Below are 21564 nucleotides of genomic sequence, written 5' to 3' on the forward strand. Positions count from 1 at the left end.
CCTCCCTCCCTCCCTCCTTCCTTCCTTCCTTCCTTCCTTCCTTCCTTCCTTCCTTCCTGTCCTCCTCTTTAGCTCGCTCCCTTCCTCTCTTCTCTCTTTCCTTCTCCCTGCCCTCCTCTTCCTTTCCCTCCCTCCCTTCCCTGCCCTCCTTCCCTATCCACCACTTCCGGAGGACTTGGAGGCTTTGCACCGACTCCCATGTGTGTAATTAACTCTGATGCTTAGTGATGGTGTGATGGTATGACGGTGGGCAGGTGCTCCCCTCTCACCTCGCAGGGTCGTTAGAATTATGTGAATTCAGGCTCCAGTGCACAGCACAGTGCCAGGCTCCCCGGAGGAACTCAAATGGCAGCCATCCATTTGTGCAGTGGATCAATAAGGCATCTCCCCATCAAATTGGCTTTACCAGTCAGAGACATGGTCAGATAAACAAATAGTGCAATGAGAGGTTTTTTTATTTAAAAAAAAATTTTTTTTTAACATTTTTATTTTTTTTGAGACAGAGAGAGACAGAGCATGAATGGGGGAGGGGCAGAGAGAGAAGGAGACACAGAATCGGAAGCAGGCTCCAGGCTCCGAGCCATCAGCCCAGAGCCCGACGCGGGGCTCGAACTCACGGACCGTGAGGCTGTGACCTGAGCTGAAGTCGGATGCTTAACTGACTGAGCCACCCAGGCGCCCCTATGAGAGTTTTACAAAAGGTGGGGGGCTAGGGTGCTCGGAGGAGGCTCGGAAGAGGGAGGGCCACCCTTCCTAGGAAAGGTATAGGATCAGGGAGAGCTTCCTGGAAGAGGTGCCTCCTGAGTCTTAAAGGCCGGCCGGATTTCACCGAGTGAGTCCGAGGTGAGGGCATCCAGGTGAGGGGAGGATTTTGCGGAGGTGTGGGAAGGAAACTACAAAAGCACCATGGTGCATCCGGGCCTCTGGTTCCGTGTGGGGAGATGGCCGCGGGCTGCGATGCGAGGCAGGTCTGTGAGTGAGGCGTGCTCCGGGGAGAGTTTAACCAGATGACCAGTGCTGGGCTGAGGGGTCTCAGAAAAACCTTTCCAGGCCGAAAGATCTTTTCCACTCAGGTGGCAGGCTGCCTTTGGTGACCACCCACATGCCTCTTCGGGGGGGCTTGCTGGAAGGGCTGTGGCAGGTGGCCTTCAGCGGTCAGCTCCTGCAGGATGGCCCCAGCTGCAGAGGGGGCTGTATGCCAGCTCCCCCCGCTTCCCCCCGCCGCAGCCCACAATCAGAGAGCGACCGGTGCCAGAAGGTAAGCATCTGGCCGTTGTGGCCCAAGTCAAGACAACTCTGAGGGGCTGATCTAGCCCCAGGACTTCCCTGAGAGGTCAGCTGAGGCTGTCAGTGGGCCCGTACTGCACTGTGACCTCTGCCTCTGCCTCTGCCTCCCCTGCCTTCCCTCCCTCCCACCGCTGCGGATCCCAGGGGCTCCCTAGCCAGTGGTCCGCTGTTATCAGCACTCGCGTCCATCTGAGTCTGCGGCTGAGCCTTCAGCCTCAACGGTGCCCTTGCAACTTTCTTTCCCACCCCGCCTCTTTGTCTAGTAACCTTCCTTTTTGTTGAAGTGCCACATGCATACAGAAAGGTGCAAAGCTCTTTGAATTATGGACAACTCAAATCCTTGCAAAGTGAACCCGGCCCGTCACCGTTGCCCAGATCAGGAAGCAGAATTTTAGCACCCTCGCCCGAATCTCTTCGTGCCTGTCTCCGTCCTGAAGGTAACCACCGTCCTGACTTCTAACACCATCGGTAGATTTAAGGTTTGCTGGTCTTTGGCCCTTAAACTTTGGCCCTTCACCTTTAGAAGAATGTGTCTTCTTTTACTCAGTGTTACGTTTGTGCGATTCATAGTGTTACAGGTGGCCGAAGTTCATTCATTGTCACTGCCGCACACATTTCCTGTGTCTAAATTTACCACATTGTATTCATTTATTCACCGCCCAGAGTAGTTTGGGTCCTTTCCAGTTTGCGACTATTACAAATAGCTCTACTGCGAACACGATTGTACAGGACTTTTGGTGTTTTAGAAACTAGTTTCTGTTAGGTGTATACCCAGGCTCAGGGTTTTGGGGGTCGGTCTGAGTATGTCCATGTTTAGTGATATTTCTGAACTGTTTTCCAAAGGGGCTATGCCACCTTCCTCTTTCACCTGTAGCTCATGAGGGCTCCAGTTACCCCGCACCCTCACCAAAACTTGACATGACCTGTCTTTTTAATTTCCATGGTGGTATGATTCTGATTTCAGTTTCCGTGATGGCCAACGAAGCCGAGCATCTTTTCATGGGTATTGGCTATCTGGACACCCTCCTGTGTGAAGCCGCTGCTCTAAGTCTTTTGCTTATATATTCACTGTTTTTTTTTCCCTTATTGATTTGTAGCAGTTCTTTATATATTCTGTATACAAGTCCTCTGTCAGATCCCCATGCTCCTTTTTTGAAATTCAAATATCCCCAAGAGAGGGGTGGGGGGATGGGGCGGTGGGAAGGAGGAGGATGAGGCAGCGATGAGGCCCAGCATCACCAATACCTGAATGGTACCAAACTTCTTTCTTCCCTCTCTGAGCCTGGGAAGCCCTTCTAGAAAGGAGGCGTCCTCGGTGAGGCTGCACTTTCCTTCCTCCTACCGGTCTTCTTCCAGCTGGGAGAAGCTGAGATATAAAAGAGGAGTCACAGAAGAGCCAGCAGCAAAGATCTGGAATTTTCACAGTCAGGGAGAGGAGCCGAGGGAAGAGTCTGACCTCCCCCCCCTCCTTCTGGGCCTGCACTAGTGGTGAGCATCTACTGTCAAGAGGACAGGGGAAGGACAGCAGGAGCACCCGGGCTCAGGATGCCTCGCAGTGGCTTCTTCCAGAGAGACAGTGACTGAGTCCAGGGGACACTGGAGCCCAAGGGGATTGGAGAAGGAGAAGGAAAGACCGGGGGACCAGAATGTCTTGAGGGGAGATGTGACCCCCCCCAATATACAGGATTCTATCCTCTTCATCCCCAGATCCCTGGCCCCTTAGCAACAGGGGCCCCTCTCAGAAAGTAAGGGGCCTGTGGGGCTTTCTGAGAGGAAGCCCAGTGAGGTGAGGGCCTGGGGGGTGCTCATTAGTGTGGGTTGAATGAATGAAGCTCAAAATGGCACGTAAATGACAATGGCACCGTTTCTTGAGCGCCTGCCCTTCGCCAGGCACATTTACTTACTAGCAGCTCCTGTCCTACAAAGAAGCACCTCCAGTTTGCAGATGAGAATAAATAATTTGCCCATGGTCACAAGGCTGTAATTCGTCCTCAGCTCTGCCGGACTCTGAAGTCTGTGTGCTTCCCGCGAAGCTGCACAGCTTCTGATTAGGGGGCCCCCTATCTAGTCGCCCCCACCCCACACACTGCAGAGAGCAGTTCACCAAGGTGTTCCCAGCAGGCAGCGTGCTTCTCCCTGCCAGGTGTGGGAATACGAAGCCGGTAGGCGGGGCTCCAGGAAAAGAGGAGGGGATAAAGGGGAAATCAAGGGCTCTCTCTCAGGCTGTATGTTACCTGCTCTCCTGCCTCCCTCCCTCCCTCCCTCCTTTCTCTCTCTCTTCCCTCTCTTTCTCTCTCCCTTCCAGAACACTAACTGAGCCCTACTATGTGCTAGGCCTGTGCTAGGGCCAAAGTGAAGAAAAGAGGCACAAAACCTTGCCCTCGTGCAGCCTATTTATGGTCAACTGGCGAACACTGGAGACGGTCATTCATCAAATGACTATGCAATCGCAACCGGAGGTGGGAGGGGAGGGGCTCACGTGTGCTTCCTTGGCTCCTTCTGCAGCAGATGTGCCCCCAGCATGGGAGGGGGCCCAGTGTCTGTGAGTTCTGTTCCCAGAGGCCTCTGTGCTGCAGGGAGAGCCAGCCATAGGCTGCTGTTGCCAAGCACCCCGAAGACATCCCTCCCCTTCCTGGCTTTTGTTTTGTGAAAACACGTTTTCAGGGGAATTATGCTGCATTGTCTGAGGGATGCGGGGCTTGGAGGGAGTGGGGGTGGGGGAAACAGCTGGAGGAGAGAATTGGGAGTGTCTCCCAACCAGAAAAGGGTCAGGCTTGGGAGGTGGGGAGGGTGTGCTGGGGGGCCTTAGAAGGGGAGTGGTCAGCCCCATCACACAGGCTTCCAACACTGTCAAAGATGCAAACAATCCCTCATACACACAGATGCTTGGCAGGGACACCATGGAGCTTCTAGTCTTTGGGGTCTAGGAAATTTGGGCATAGCTATTACCTGTGGCATCCACAGCGGAACGGAGACTGGAGTGCATATTCCGTAAGGCCCCGGAGACCCTTGCTTGAGTTGAGGCGGATTCTCAATGTCAGCTAAGGTGGAGTTTCCCACCCTCGTGGCCACCTCCTCCGTTCCTCACCTAGATGTCCCCAATTCATGTTCAAACTCCTGGCCTCTGAACTATCATATTTTTGTCTAACTACGGTGGTTGACTTCCAGCCGGGATCCATATCTGCTTTCCAGCATCTTCCCCCACCTGCTGGGGCACTGACCGGGGCGACACCAGGGGAGGAGGAGGGATGGCACTATTCATGGGGGATTTGTAAGGATTAAATGAGACAATTCACGTGCAGCGCTTAGTACAGCGCCTGGCGCACGAAAGTGCCCGATAAACATTAGCTATTGTCATTAATTACCTCTCCAAGCAGAGTGGGAAGTGGAACAGAGGCGCGGAGGGGCATGGCACGCTCAGATAGTTGGATCACCAACAGCTGGTGCAGCACGGGGCTCAGGGGATGGTATCGGATGCAGGAGAGTGACCCAGGATCTAGAGCACGTATGGGATCACATGCACCATGCCAGCGGGTTTGCGATTTCCCCCTGCAGGCCATGGGAAGTATCAGCAGGAACGTGCATTTCAGAGAGCCCACTCCGCTGCAGTGTGGAAGATGGATCTGAGTGGAGAGCGACTCAGGGCGTGTTGTTACCTGCCGCTGACCCTGGTTTATGAGGACGGCGCTTCGGCATCTGAACAGGCAACATAAGGAGAAAGGGAGTCTAACCTATTTTCCAGCAACATCTCATTTCTAAGTGAGTAAGCAACTTTAGAATGTTAACTGTACAATGAGGGAAGTGATACAACAGGAGAAAAAAAACAACAACAAAAACCCGTAAAGAGATTGCAAGTGTGGCTCTGCAGGTGACAATGATTCAGGGACATAGAAGTGTCAAACTTTCCGAAATCCTGACACTTTTCCTCCCATCGTATGTTCTACCCACTGGCCCGAGGAGACCTCCCCTTCAGCTTGTGCATTAATTAGGACTCTGGGTTGCAAGCAGCAAAGCAAGCAAAACCTTTGCTCAAATGGGGCTGGACAGTAAAGGGAAGTTACTGACTTGCATAACTGAAAAGCCTAGAGGTAGAGGGCTTCAGGTGAAGCTTGATCTAGTGGCTCAACCAGTGTCATCGGAGAATTGGCTGCTCTCTGTCCTGCTACCTGCAATTTAGACTTCCTCCTCAGGCCTTAGACAATCTCCAGCCACCCCAGGCTTCCTCCTCACAATTATGAATGGCTGCACTGGTGCCTGATTCACATCCTTACTTTACTCTTTCCAAGGCCGGATGGGTGCTGTATGTGTGTGGGGTCTCTCTTCTGGGAGAAGTATTCCTCTAAGAACAGCCGCCCTTTCCTCCCCTCACTCAGTCCATGTCTCCTTGCTTTCCATTGGCCTTGAGAGCTTATACGGCCCTCCCTAAACCGAGCCGTGCGGTAGGGGCTGGGAGACACAATTGCCCAAGGACGGACCCTCCTCACTCAAAACACATGAAAGAATGACAGGAGAGGAAGGGTGATTTCCTGAAGGAAACTGCCCTCAGAAGTAGAATATGGACACAGGCCACCATGACATTGGTTCTCCCTATGTCCTTAGCTTCTGTGACCACTCCTCTTAGAAACTGGGGATCCTTCTCGTTTCCCATCCTTGAGGTATGAGGGTCCTCACAGTGCTGTCTTGGGCCTTCTCTCTCCCTCTTCCACGTCCCCTACCCACCCAGTTGTTGGCTCCTGAATCCACACCGCCCGTCCAGGTCTTACCCTGTGCCATGAGACCGTGAGTCCAACTGCCTGCTGGACCTGCTGGGGCCTGAAACCCAACATCCCTAAAACCTGACTCATTCTCACCCCCACCCCCCAAACCACCCGCTCCAAAGCTGCTCTGAAACCCGGTCAGCCTTGACCCTTCCTCCCTCTCTCCCCCAGATATAACCAAGCCCCAACTATAAATCTCTGGGGAATCCATCTACCTCTTTCCAGCCCCACTGCCCAGCTCATGTTAGGTGCTCGGGAAGCACGGGGTGACCGATGGCTTCTGATTCAGCCAAGGCCACACCCCCTATTCTGCACAACCACCTCAGCGCTCCCGCAGCCGCCAGAATGGCCTTGCCACGAGGGCAGGGTCTGTATTGTCGTAACTGCTGCCTGAGCAGAGCCTGGGACGGTGCCTGGTGCTTAAAGATCTCCCCAGAACTGCGTGGATTGAACACACGGACGAATGGATGAGAGAGAAAAGAAAAAGGGACTGCCTCCTGGGGAAAAGAGTCAGCATCTGTGAGGCCCTGTGAGGCGGCCAGTAGGGCAGAGGACTCTGAAGGTCCTCTGGGTCTCCAGATCCTGGGATCCCCTCAGGCTCGGTGCGGTGAGGCCCGATGACCATGGGAGCAGTTAAAAGCTGAATCGCCCCGTTTCTTGTTTGAATTCATCAGAAAACGAGCCTCTCGAGGCCAGGGGCTCTGGGAACAAAGCGTGCTTGTTCTTCCCCCGCCCAGGTCACAGTCACGGGTGCCGGGCATGTGGGTTAATGACACCTAGGATTTCAGCTCCTGCGGTGACATGAAAACGTGTATCGAGGAGAAGGCAAAATGGGCCTGCTGGGCTGTAAAAAGCTCACCAACTTTATTAACCTCCTGTGACTTGGCAGAGACGGTAAGCTGGTGGCAAACACACGGATGTGGAAACAGACGTGTGGCTCCGCGACTTTGGTTTTCTCCATGAGGTCTCTGTACTTTTCTAGACAAAGACTCGCGCTTACCTCTCTCCTGCTGAACAGGGGCCTCCTTCTGCCCTCGGCAGGCTCGGAACAAAAGGGAAAGGAAGGAGAAGACTGTTTTGTCGTGTTCCTGCCTGGGCCAGTTTCCACGGACACCTCCCGAGCATGATCTTATTTAAACCTCACGGTAACCTTGAAAACAAACATCTTCACCTTCCTCCTTTTTATAGAGGAAGAGACAAAGGCCCAGAGAAGGCCCCCGATTGTCAGAGGCTGAGGGGTTGGCGAGTGTCAATACTGCGCCCTGCGTGCAAATCTGTTTTTCCTATAGACCTCGTCACCAGGCTGATTACACGGCCATGGTTAGATTTTAGGGTCTCTGTAACCTGCATCACACATGTCAGAAGCACAGGGGACGGGTTGGGGGTGGGGGGTTCAAACTGCCTTTGGCTCTGGCTCCCGAGGAGAAGCCTGAGTAGTAAACTTTACAGAACAGTCCAGGTTTCACGTTTGCAAGAAAATAATACATGCGTACCATGATAGAGTCTCTGCCTGATTTCTCCATATGAGGCTCGCCTTGTATTATGCTGCTTAAAACTTTTTCTTTTGCTTTTTTAAAATATTTATTTATTTATTTTGAGAGACAGAAAGTGAGCAAGAGAGAGCAGCAGGAGAGGGTCAGAGAGAGGGAGACAGAGAATCCCAAGCAGGCTCCACACCATCAGAGCAGAGCCCAACGTGGGGCTCGATCCCACAAACCACGAGATCACAACCTGAACTGAAACCAAGAGTTGGATACTTAACCAACTGAGCCACGCAGGCACCCCTCTTTTTCTTTTTAATATGGAGAGATTCCAAGAAGAAAACCCAAAGTGAGCCATTAAGCTCCCTGGTCAGGTTAGACTTTGTGGACACTAAACTTATTGTGGTATCATTTCACAAAATACACATGTATCAGATCGTCATGTTGTGCGCCTAAAACTTATATAATGTTACCTGTCAATTACATCTCCATAAAACTGGGGGCGGAAAACCTAAGTATAAATTTAGGAAATTCAAACAGCAGGAACATTTTTAAAGTTAAGTACTATTACCTTCTCTCTCTCTCCCTCCAAAGGCAATCTTTGCTAACATTTTCTTGTGATTCCTTCAGCAAAAAGGAACACATACGCGTAGGACTGCATTTTGTTTGTGACAGGAGTAGGGTCACATGATACCCCTGAGATGTTCTTTCTTTACCTTGTTCTTTTTCACTCTGTACCACATCTGAGAGGATCTTCCCACTTTAGCACCAGACCATCCACCTTCCTTTTCCTGAGCACATGGTGGTCATTTTCTTTGCCCGTTTGAAAAACCTGGTTTGGGGTCTTTTTCCCCATCAAACTCTTAGAACTTACAGAAGTCAGTTTTCGGTCAACTTTATGAGTTACAAATACATTGTCCTCATTTTTCACTGTATAATCTCAAACACATGTTCGCATTTCTTGTTCCTAGAGGTAGCTCAAATGATTGCTTCATAAGGACCAGGAGGAGGGCAGGAAGGGGCTGTATTTGTTTTCTACTGCTGCCGTAAGAAATTACCACAAATCTGGTGGCTTAAAACCAGTCGAATTTACCGTCTGAGGTTGGCAGTCTGAAGTGGGTCGCGGGGCTACGTTCCTCCTGGAGGCTCTGGGGGAGAACCTATCTCTTTGCCTCTTCCAGCTTCTAGGCCCCCCCGCCTTGATTTCTGGCCCCTCCCCCCAAGCCAGCATCATAGAGTCCTCTCCTCCCTGGCTGTTTCCATCCTTACATCCTTCCTCTCTATTTGAGCCTCCTGATTCCTCTTAGAAGGATCCCTGTGATTACACTGGGCCCATCCAGATAATCCAGGATGATCTCCCCATCTCAAAATCTTTAATCACATTGGCAAAGACCCCTTTGCCATGTAAATTGTGACTGTGTCCAGGGATAAGGACATGGACATCTTTTGGCGGGCGGAGGAGGGGTGGGAAGAAGGGTTGGTAGTATTGCTCCAAAGCATAGCCACCCCTCCTCCATCTCTGGCACTCTAGAACTTTCTACATGCAGTGTGACCTAAGCCTCATTCCAGACCTCTTCTTCCAACCCCATCTAAAAGGGGAAGCCTCGGGCACCTGGGTGGCTCAGTAGGTTAAGGGTCTGACTTCGGCTCAGGTCATGATCTCACGGTTCGTGGGTTCGAGCCCCGCATCGGGCTCTGTGCTGACAGCTCAGAGCCTGGAGCCTGCTTCAGATTCTGTGTCTCCTCTCTCTCTGCCCTCCCCCACTTGTGCTCTGTCTCTGTCTCTCAAAAATAAATAAATAAGTGTAAAAAAAGGGGGGGTGCCCTTATTCTTCAAGGGCTGGCACATCACCGTGTTTGTTTCTTTCTCACCCCAACAAACCCCCCTCCCAACTGGCACAGGGACAACTGGAAATCAAGCTCTTGTGCTAAGAAATTAACTCTCCCAGCTGGACCTTACTCCCTGACCAGGCTCTAAGCTCCTGGAAGTTTCAGCTTTTGTTGTTTTGTACCCAATATGCCTGTTGTGGTACCACCTGCTGTCAGAGAGAAAAGAAAGGAAGGGGGCTGGAAGAAAGGGAGCCGGTTGCTTCTCTGCAGCCCAGCGGGCCTCCCTCTCTCTTCCCTCCTGCTCACCTGGGGCTCAGCTTGACTTCTCTCTCCCCGTGGGTGCCTGGGTTTTCTAAGGGCCACCTCGGAGCAGAGACCTTGCAGGAGGATCTTGCCCTATTTTCCATCTAGCTATCGGTGCCCTGGTTTCTGTTCTGCACAATGCTGGGGCCACCACAGGAGCAACAGGGACACTTGGTATGAAGCTGAGCGTCTTTCGGGGTTCTGCTGGGGGTGGAAGGGTGAGGAGGGCAAGGGGTGGTTTCTGGCGTAGGGAAGGAGTTCAGATATTGCGTCTTGTTCAGGTACTTCGTCTCAGAGGCGGGGGGGGGGTGGACTGGATGGCCCCTCGGGGTTGCTACCAGTCCCACGTATACGCAACTGCCACACCCCCACCCCGGCAAATCTGCCTCTTTCTCTGAAACCTCCAGATTTGAGACCTCCCTGGGCAAGTGGCCATGGAATTTTTGTGCCTCCTGATTATAAAAATAGCACATGCCTCTTATTATTAAAAAGTTGACAGTCTCAGAAAAACATAAAGAAGCAGGAAACTATGATACCCCTAATCCAGGTATCCAGGAGGAACCACGGTTGACCTTTTAGCCTATGTCCTTCTAGTCTTTCTACGCATATATATTTGTAACTCCTGTGAGAGGCTTCTTTCTGGGGTCTTCTGGGGAGGGGGCGTCTGGAGATTCACTTAGGACCTCCAGGTATCCCCAGTAGGGGTTGCTGGCCATGCACCGCGTTGCTTTGGCCCATGCCACCAGGGAGAAGGTTGAGCAACCTTTCTCAGCAGCGGTCCTGGGACCTTAAGGAACATTTCAGTTCCGTACTGGATGACAGCAGAAGACCGTCTCCAAGTCTTACAGAATGGGAGTCCTATTTGGAGGGGGTGGGAAGGTGGTGTAGGTATCTCATGATATTCCGCGCCTCCCCTCCCCCCCCACCAGCCCAGGAGCCCTCCTGCTTGGACGTCTTTCTCCTCTCCTCTCTTTCCTGTTGCCCCTCTGACGCCGCACCTCTCTCTGCTCAGAAATCCAGCTCATCCCCTTCTGGAACAACCTCTCTCCCTGAAACAAACCAGAGACTCTTAAATCCACTCCTGTACCTCCCACGCTCCCAGCTCCTGGCTCCGAATGACCACGGCTCGTCTCCACTGCTGCCACAGCTGCTCCTGTCTGGAAGACAAGGGGGCCTCTGCAGGGGGGTGCAGGGGATGAGGGAGGAGCCCTGTTCTCTGAAGTGCAAGGACAGAGGGGGGCGGGTGGAGGGTCCTTCCTCCAAATCATAGCCGCTTCACCCAACAATGTACCTATAATACAACATGTCTCACGAGCTCAAGACTAATTCTTCCAGGAACAAAAATACCCACAACCATACAAATAATATTTGACACACATAAGAAATTAATATTCTTCCTATTACTATACTCGTAACGCTATTTCCTGTGAGCAAACTGCCTGACCTTATTAGCTCGAGAGAACATTTACCTCCTCTCTGTCAAGGTTAGATGACAAGATATCCTTCATTAACTTGACAAAAAAGCATATTGCTTTAATTGCTCGGAAAGGAAATTGGGGTGGGTGTGGGGTGGGGGGGATGGGTGGGGCGAAAAGTTGCTCTTTCAGTCTATCACACACACATTTTTAACCTACTTGAAAATACACAATTTTGTATTTTGCTTTTTTTCACCATGTGATAAACACTGTCCCCCCATTTAAAAAAAAAATTCCCCAAACACCCTGTCTTACATAAGCACCATTTAAAACCATTGTGTAACATTCCATCGTAGAACAGAGCCTGGGCTTTTTAGGGGCAGAAAGTCAACATCCCAGGATCATTCTTGCTAAAGTAAATCCTTAAGAGCCCTAATAACTAGCTTGGGAATTGCTGGAGACTTTCCAGAGAAATCACTAATAGGGAACAGCTTACGTTAAGTTGGAAAGGCTGTTCCAGGATATCAGAGCTGTGTGCAAGACAGCTTGAGGCCAGCCCTGCTGTAACCCGAGTGAGCTGGGTCAAGAATCATATCCTAGGAGGGGCCAAGGTAAAAGCATTAAAAAAACAACAACAAAACCAAACAGACACAAAAGGTACTCAACCTGGGTGATTGTGGCAGCAGCCATCAACCGTCCCCCAGGAGTAGAATCAGTGACATTTCATCTTGGACACAGGCAGACAGCTGTATTCCTGGATGGGAATGAACAGGTGTAGGAGCAGCAGATTCCTAATTTCAAGCTCTGACCATCTCTGAGACTAGGTAGCCCTCAGTTCTCAACGCTGACTGAACACTGGTTGGGGGGGGGGGGAGGAAAAAAACAAAACACAAACCCAAAGGAAATGCCCAGGACTTAATCACAGTCTGATTAAAAATAAAAATCAGATCCGCCCCCGCAGAACCCTAGGGAAAGCCAAAGCTCTCTGTTCAGTTTGTGCGGCTTAGATACCCTAGAATGCCTTTCTGAAGGCAGGGGAGTGGACTGTATGACCTCCAGTATGTGTCACATCCACCCCCACCAAGACTTGGCAGCAAATCCTGGGATGTCAGGAGTATTTTTTGCCCATTTTTTTTTTTTTAATTTTGCAAACCTATTTTCAAGTCTCGTCATCCAGGACACTTGGTTAATAGGACAGAAATGTGGGGGTATGACAAGGAACTCTGACTGCCTTAGGTCTTCCCAGATGGGTCTAGCAGTCCCGAGTTTCATCCAGATATCTGCAGGGGACCTTCCAGGGAAGTGATGGGCTGCTCACTGCCCCATTAGGATTCCTCTATGGTCTTCCCAGAGGGCCCAGCCTGACCAGATGTGGCCTGGAACTGGGCGGGAAGCCGCGGAAGAGGAAGCTAGCTCCCTGCTACATCACAAGCGGCTTCTGGTAGCCAGCCCTGAAATGGTCCCCCACACCCACTCAAACATGCAGTCAGCCAGTGAAAGTCATCCACACTGCCTCCAAAGTCTGTCTTGGATCCACTTCTCTTCCTCTCCAACACCAGCTCCCCAATGTCGAGATGATCTCCTCACTGGTCCACCCACCTCCAGTCTTTCTGCCGTGGGTCTATTCCCCACGTGCCACAGCCAACGTGATCGTTGGACTTCTGTTTCCAAGATGGTGTAAAGGTAACAATGCCCCCTTCTGTTACTGGAAATAATCCAAAACCAAAAAGGAACTGAAAGCAAAGCACTAACTCCGTTTTTAGTAAAAGTAGAACCTAAGACACAAAACAGGTGGAAGAGTGACCCCCAAACGATGGATCTTCAGCAGAGGCGCTCGTAGGAGGAAGCGGAGAGAGCACCCCAAACTGCCAGCTTGCAAAGAAGGTAAGGGGCGCACCTGGACGAGCAACGCAGAGAGCCCTCGTTTGAACAGCTGGAAGCAGGTGCACGTGTTGGTGACATGGGTTCTGCTGGACCAGGACTAACCATACTTGTAGGAAGTGGTTTGTCTCTGTGGCAACAGGGGAGGAGCGACTTTGCACGCTGGGAAGAGCCTCGCCATTGGTGAAAAGAATTCAAGGCTAAGTGCCCTTATATTGCCCCCGGGTCATAAGGAAAATTTAGCCCACCTGGAAGACAACCTTATCCACTGTCACAGAGGAGGCGCAATGGGAAAGGAGAAAAAAAAAAATCACCTGCTTCAGTGACAAGTAATCTATACAAAACAATGACAAGAAAAAAAGGAGGGGTGGGGGGAGAAACAAACAGCAGGCAAAGAAGATACACCAAAAAATGTTGCCACAGAGCAGATGAAAACTCTAACCGCAAAATGAAGAGAACGTAGGGAAGCAATCGCCTCCGTGAAGAAAAATACAGACCTTAGAGATCCCGGAAGAGGTCATGAAACAGTAGGAGGAAATGGATCCCGAGCCGGAGTGCTCAGAAAAAAAGACAGCCATCCAAACTTCATTCTTAAAATAAAGTCTAAAATCTGAAGGAGTAAAAGGGACCATAAATTCTGTTAAAAACTCAGTGAAAAATAGCCAGAGGAGTACAAATTACAGAAATGGATCGGCTGGGAGACAGTAGGTATGAAGGACAAAAAAAAGAGCTGTTTGTATGTGCATGAACTACTTCTGAAAGAGCACACAAGAAATTGATCGGATGGTTTGCCTCTAGGGAGGGTGTGGGGGGGTGGGAAGAGGGCAGGGATGGAAGGGAGAATTTCCACTTTTCTGCCTTTTAAGAATGTTGACTTGCATGAACATAGTAGTTCTTCAAGAAATATTCTCATCTGGCAAATCCCAAAAGCCCCCAGCACACATAACGCATGCACATTTACCAATCTGATCGTGTTATTTACTCCGCTCCCTGAAAACCTCCGAATGGCTCTCCTTGCCGTTAGGATAAAGAGTGTACATCCATCTCCAGATGGCTTAGCCGTAGGGCGACCATAGAATTTATTGCGCAACAGGGCAGTGTTGAGGTGGGATGGGGGTCGGTGCTACATGTGTAACCTGAGACTAAAGTCGCCCACCTACGCAGGTGGTCATGACCTGACCCTTGCGGCCCTCTCCAGCCTCCCCGCTCAGCCCCCAGCTCTCTGCGCCCAGCCACACTCCAGAACCCTCCACGGGGCTAGCCCTTTGGATCTGAATGTACCTCTCACCACTTCGCGTATTTTACTAATTCTAAAATGCACGTTTCCCTCTCTACATTTGTACGTCTGAAATTAGAACGGGTCTTACAATCCACAGCGTGTCCTAGTTTTATCCGAAGCAAGCTTGTTGGTGGGCCCTAAATGAATGGCACATCCTACAACAGAAGGCACATGTTATCACTCTGAACTGTAACTGTCTCGTCCCACGGCTAACAGTAGTTACATGGTAAATAAATTCCACAAGGAAGAAGAAATTTTCAGGAAAAAAAAATTGGGTGGGGTTAGGGGATTTTCTCTTGGAAACTTCTGAAAGTATTTTTTTTTTTCCTGAATATGACTGGTTTTCTCTAGGTCTTTCAGGTCTCCAAATAACCCAAACTTGATTATAGAATGAAATCAAGTTCCATATCAAATACATCTTTATGTTTCTAACAGCAGGACTTTTGATCTATAAAGGAAAGTGAAATAAAGGTGAAAAAAATATATATATTTCTATTGCAGCATCTCCACCTCATCCTTGACTTGGGTCACAAGGTAGAAGTGACAAAATGCAAAAGAACATGTTCCCTCATTCAAGAAATGTCCACGGAGCATCCATGGAGCCCCCATGATGATCTGTCTGCCCTTGGTTCCATACTGAAAACACCCCAACAAAATAAGACCAAGTCTCCTCCCTGCAGAGCTTACAATCTAGTGATGGGTATGAAACAGGAACATACGCACAAGTAAAAATATGACATGTCAGAAGTGGTGGTTATAATGATGATGATACACTGACTGGAGATCTCCAGGGGAGAGACTTGGCGAAATTATTTGAAAGAATGTTTCAGTTGATTCTTGTGATCACTGGCTGCCTGGGCTGTATTAGAGGTTTTGAACTTAGGCTGCAAGTTCATGACAGAATCACATGGAGTGCTTTCATGTGAATGACACCTGGGTCCCTCCCCTAAAGATTGTGATTTAATCCATCCGGGGGAGCCCTGAGCTTTTGTATTTATTTAAAAGCTCACCAGGTAATGCTAGTGAACCGCCGGGGTTCAGAATGGAGGGCTGTTGCAGTCTCAGGGATGTTTGGAGATCGGAATTAGGAGCTCCCTCCTCCCAGGCTATCCACTCCTGCCCAGGAGTCACGATTAGGCTCTTACACCCACCTGCCCGCCTGTGTCCAAGGCTAAATGTCTTCAGATCTACACCCAGGGACAGACTGATGGCCAGCTGGAGTACGTGCCTTTGCATCTGCTTTTATACTTTTGGTTCGGCTCCTCCTTGGCTATGCTTCCTGTACAAAGCCAAGTCTGGGAGGTGACCCCTACCATAACATTTCAGTCAGGCCCTAATGCCTTCTGTGCACAGCTGTGACTGCCTGGAGGACAGTCCAGTCCCCGAGCACAGGTCACTTTCCGTTAGCAATTTCTTTGGGAAGTCCCCGGTGTATAATTTCCATTAGTGACTCCATTTTGAAATCCCATCAAGTCTACCAGGTTCTATGCCAAGAACCCAATATATAAACACCCTAACAACTCCCTCTTAAAAAAAAAAAAGAAAGAAAACAAAATGTTTTCCTTTTCAGATCAAAATTTCCAAAATTATTATATCCCTACACCTGGCCTCTGAGGGGGATTGAAGAGGGAAAAGATTGGGGTCCCAGGACATCCAGGTGAGAGGAGCCTAGCTATTCTCTTTTCTTACAACTCGCCTCTGAAATCACTCCCACCCTGACATGAACTTGCAGGAAAGCTCCCCAACTGGCCTTGGCTGGAGGTGGGTGACATCTGTGAGCCTCAGTTACTCCATCTGTCGGTATTATTGAGAGAATCAGGGGTGCGGGGGCATCTGCGTGGCTCAGTCGGTTGAGCGTCTGACTTCTGCTCGGGTCGTGATCTTACGGTTCGTGAGTTTGAGCCCCATATCAGGCTCGCTGCTGTCAGCCCGGAGTCTGCTTCAGATCCTCTGTCCCCCTCTTTCTCTGCACCTCCTTTGCTTGTGCTCCCTCTCTCACTCTCTCTTTCTCTCAAAAATAAATAAAATGTTAAAAAAAAAAAAAAAACAACAGAATGAGCAGTGCCGGGACTGAAGCAGCAAGTACCAAACCTTGCACATAGTAGGCAGTTCTGGTTGTTATTACCTCCCTCTGCCTTCCAGTGTTTTTCTTCTAGAGAACTGATTGTGTTCGGACTGTTTTATGTCATTGCTCAATGAGCTGGAAACGGCAGCCGTGCTGATTAGAATGCTGGTTTGCAGGGAACAAACAGTAGTGTTGACATTTGCAGAAAGCTTTCTTGCTAAACTTTAAACACTTTGCAGATCTAATCCTGCTGGCATTGCCTGTTAGTGATATTTCTATGGCTATGATGGACGCGCCGAGTTCAATCAGACACCCGGGGAAAGGGCAGGATAATTGGTTTCCTTTAGGGTTCCAGCAAAGGTAGGTGGATACCAAGTTCATTTTAGCATGAAGGAGGCTAACTTGTATTGAGCGTTACCTGTCTGGCACATAGGAGGAGCTCAATAAATGTTGACAAGCTGAATAATGTGAAGGAATGATTAATTAATTGCATAGGCCAGAACGAACTCTGCATTTTTATTGGGTACTATCTGTTCTATATGCACAAAAGGCTAATTTCAAATATTGATGTATTTATTTGAGCACAAAATGGCCACCTTCTCGCCGTGTTCTCATATGGCCTCTCCTTGGTACACGTAAAAGAAAAAAGCCGCCTGGTGTCTCTTCTTTATTTTTCATGTTTTGCTTATAGATTTATTTTGAGAGAGAGTGAGTGAGCAGGGGAGGGACAGAGATAGGGAGAGAGAAAATCCCAAGCAGGCTCCACACTCAGCACAGAGCCCGATGTGGGGCTCGATCCCACCACCATGCGATCCTGACCTGAGCTGAAATCAAGAGTTGGATGCTTAACTGACTGAGCCACCCAGGTGCCCCTGGTGTCTCTTCTTATAAGGACACTAGTCCTATTGGATCAGAGGCCACCCTATGGCCTCACTTAATGTTAATTAACTTCTTAATTCCGATTATAGCCACATGGTTAGGGCTCCAAAACATGAATTGGTGGGGGGTCAGGGGGAGGGGACACAAACGTGAAGACCCCAACATTACCCTACAGTGCAGTAAGTCCTGTGATGAAGAAAGCTCTGATTGTGAGCTCCTTAAGGCTAACTGGAGCTTTTGAAGGGTTTACGCAGGGGAGGGAGTAGTAAACCATAACCCAGCGTTCTCTTCGTTTCATCTCAGGTGCCCAGGGAAGTTGGTTCAGTAAGGCTGCTGAGATGGGGGCCCAGCCTGCAGGGAGGAAGGCGGAGGAGGAACCCCGTACTTGGCGTGTCTGACATCCGCAGATGCCTCAGGTCTGCAGTCCCCTGTCTGACGCCAGGTCCAGAGACCCCTCCATGTCCCCTTCTCTTGCAGAGGCCTAAGCAGGGTGGGGACAAGCACGGCGGCCAAGAGGCTAGATCCCAGAACTGGAGGCCAGCTCCCTCCCTTGCACCTTGTAGGTTGCAAACCGGCTCAAGCCTCTCTGTGCCCCCTCCTCCAGTCTCTGGTTTGTGCCCAAGGAAGGGCCCAACTGAGTCTTCCCCAGGCCTTTATGCAGAATCTTCGTGGACTTCCTGAGCCTGGGGACTCTGGGGCAGCCGCTGTCCCCGCAGGGCAAGCAGTGCAGCACGCCCAGGGGACTGAGAACGCCCCACACCCCACCCTGCTCCAGGCTCACCACCGCACCCCTTTCCACCTTCTCCCCTAATGTCGCTCAGCCACTCTGCGTGGCCTGCACCCTGCCCTTTGGGTGTAGACACCCCACCCCACCCCTGTACCCCCTCTGTACCTCAAACCCCACAAGGGGAGCACGGGGTCCAGGGACAAGGAGGGATCAAATCAGGTAATTACCATCCTCCTTCTCCTCAACAGACCACCCTGAGCACCACTGCGGGATGGCGCCCAGCAAGGGCAAGGCCACAGAGAGGCTTCCTTCCTGTTTTCAGGTCAGGTGCCTGTAGTGAAGACTCAGTGAGTTGTGAAATGCCTCTCCCTCTCCTCCGCTTCCTTCCATGTCCTGTCTGCCCGCGTCTTTCTCTTTTCATGATTTTCCTTGTTCTATCACACAGAGGATACACAACCGCATTTTCAGGTAAGACGTTGAGACCATACGTGATTGAGATTACAAAGCAAAGCGTCAGCACCCTGCCGTGCCTCCACCTCCCCCACAATCCCCCTTTCCTCCTCCCAGGTGGAATCACTGCCAGTTTGGTATGCACATCTCATCCCCGTAGCTGGGGGAAGTTCCTGCATTTACACATATGTGAATACACACGTCTGCCCAGTATATACAAATACGGCCTTCTTACCTATATGCCTACGTGTACATGTACCTACGTATAACTTTTGCGATGCTTTGATGTAATCGAGGCCATACCATAAGTGTTCTGCAACTTGCTATTTGCGTGTGATGTGTTTGGGGGAACCGTCAATCACAGAACACACAGGTCTACACGGAGCCCTGTCTCGTCCTAACAGCTGCACGTTCCAATCTGCAGATTTCTGCAGGTTTTTTTTACCTCTCCTTATGGACAGTTCTGGGGTTTCAAAGGTTTGTTTTGGTATCACAAACAAGGAAGTGACGACTATTATGATCAGTTATCTGTCGCTGCCTAGCACATCACCCCAAAACTCGGTGGCTTAAAACCATAATACGTATTTATTATCACTCACGGTTTTTGCCAGGCATTGATCTGGGAGCCGCGCGGACAGGTGGCGTCTGCCTCCGCATTTTTCACGAGGCTGCAGTCACTGGGTTGTGGGGGGCGGGGGCTGGAGGGTCCCCTCGCTCACAGGGCTGGCAAGTGGGTCTCAGTTGATGGCGGCGAGCCTTCGTTTCTCCCCATGTGGGCCTCTCCACTGGGCACTCTCACAACATGGTGGCTGGTTTCCCCCAGAAGGAGTTATTCAAGAGGGAGCAAAGCAGACGCAGCAATGCCTGTTAAACCTAAGTTCAAAGGTCACACGTGGTCAGTAGGAGGTATTTTTCCATTCCAGTGGGGGCTGGGGGAGGGGGGAGGGGGGGCTGGCTGGCGACGGGCAGTCCGGAGGAAGCTAGACTGCCTTCCATTGGAGGGGACTGGACCACATCAGCCAGGGAGCCGGCGGACTCTCAGCGACCTCTCGACCGCGCCTGCGCCGTCTGGACCCCTCCAGGGTCACAGGTGCCCCTGATTGAGGCCGCCCCGCCCCCGCCGACAGATCTCAATCGTCAACGGTTTAAGCGGGGCCGACGGCGGATAATTTCAAACGCAGGTGCCAGAATCTCTTCGGTCATGACGGAGGAAGCCACAGTGAACACGTGGACGTGAACTCCCAACAGTTATTTGTCTGCTAAAGAGAGAAACATCAGGATAGGTGACTCAGCTCCTCAGCAACAGAGCAGCCCCTCGGGAGAAACACGACTCGCAACAAGAGATTCCTACTCTGGGCATGTTCCGTGGAGTGGAAGAAAAAAACTTTCTTGTTCTCCAAAGACACAGTTCATCGGATACTGATAAAAGGTTTGGGAGAACTCGAATTGGACTCCGAAGAAGAGAGGTATGGCATAAGCTCTGTGCACAAGACGGACAGAGGGTCCAACAGAACTGTAGAAGTCGCTCTTTGACACAGAGGTTGCGGGAAACTGTGGGCCTGTGTTTTCCCATGAGGACTTACAGCAAGCGGTCAAAATCCCTCTTCTAATAAAGGAAAAATACACCTTTCTGAATTAGTGCTTGAGAAATGCCCTTTTCCTGCTAGCTCAGATTTAGCCCGCAAACGGCACTTATTAATTACACGGCATATAGCCCCTGTGAGCCTACACTCAACGTTTTTTGATACATTTGATAGATCCTCGGTTTCTACGAAAGATGGAGGAGATCAGCTTTGAAAAAGAAAGCAGCAGGGCGCCTGGGTGGCTCAGTCGGTTAAGCATCCGACTTCGGATCAGGTCATGATCTCATGGTTCATGAGTTCCAGCCCCGCGTCGGGCTCTGTGCTGACAGCTCAGAGCCTGGAGCCTGCTTCGGATTCTGTGTCTCCCTCTCTCTCTGCCCCCCTCCCTCCCCCACTCACACTCTGTCTCTCTCTCTCAATAAATAAACATAGAAAAAGAAAGAAGCAAAGTATTGAAGAGGGGGTTGACCCCCCCCCCCCAACGCACACATATGTACATTTGAAGCGGACCACACGGGTCGATCCGTTTTAAAGTGGGACCGACGTTACCCTGGAATGACTGAAGTAAGTGGGGACAATCCTGCAATTCCATAAGCTGATGTGACTCAGCAGGGGATACTACCACCCTGTGTCTGAAGTCAAGTAGGCAGAAGCAACAGCAGGTGTCTGGAGACAGCCTATGCTCACAGGTTAGCAGACAGGGAGCTTGGAAAGTCCATACACAGATTGATTACATCCCCCGCTTCGTGCCTGATTTGCTTCAGATTACAGGGAATCCCTGTTGCTGGGGAGTGATGGACCGTTACGAAGCATAAGCCTCCTTGAAGGGAAACCTGAAGGCACATTCTCGCTCAGGGACTCTGAGCAAAAGGTCTACCTCTTCTCTATGAGCTCCCGGCGCTACAACAGATCCCTGTGTGCCCCGACTGAACAGTGGAACCACAACGTTGGTTCTGACGCCCACGACCATGTGTGTTTCACTCCTCCGCTGTCACGGGACTTTCGGAACATTATGAAGGTCCCAGTGCTGGCATGGTTTTTTTTGAACCATCGCTTACTATCTCACCAAGCAGGACTTTCCCTTTTAGCCTGCAGTATATCTGCCATGCCGTAATCTGCAGACGCACTAATATGATGGAATTGATGGGCTCCCTTTACCATCAGCATTGCAGGACTTTTTTTGAAAGAGTATCGTTATAGGCAAAAAGGTAGAGTTCGCTGGTTAGAATGAGAACCAGTGAAGGCAAAGGAAACTCTCCTGCCCTCAAAGGGCGTTAACTAAATCTGCTTTTATGTGCATCAGACAATACACCTATAGCAAGTACTGTATGCATCAGTGTTAGGTTTTTTCAGTACAGGATGTAGGCTTAGTATCCATCAGAGGCAATCTGCTGTTACTTAGATAAACGTGGTGCCTATGGAGACAACAGAGGACAGGGCTACAGGTGTTCAGGAAGGCTACAAACACATTTTGTCCATTGAGCTAACAGTTTGGTTTTTGCAAACTGTAGTAATTGAGTGAGGCAACTCCGGGGCATTTGCCGTGAAGAATTCTATTTACTACTAAAGAACAAATTATTAATATTGGATGAGTGTTTCAACAGTGTGACTAATGTTTAAAATCGTT

General features: G+C 50.4%; 1 pseudogene; it reads left to right on the forward strand.

The window, feature by feature from the left end:
• Positions 1 to 21168, forward strand: part of LOC124508960 (suppressor of cytokine signaling 5-like) — a 49965-nt pseudogene extending 28797 nt beyond the window's left edge.
• The last annotated feature ends 396 nt before the right edge of the window (positions 21169 to 21564 follow it).

Source organism: Lynx rufus, unplaced genomic scaffold, assembly GCF_022079265.1.
Source record: "Lynx rufus isolate CCGP_SWC_20201006 ecotype Redwood Valley unplaced genomic scaffold, mLynRuf1.p SCAF_13, whole genome shotgun sequence".
Classification (NCBI taxonomy): Eukaryota; Metazoa; Chordata; class Mammalia; order Carnivora; family Felidae; genus Lynx; species Lynx rufus.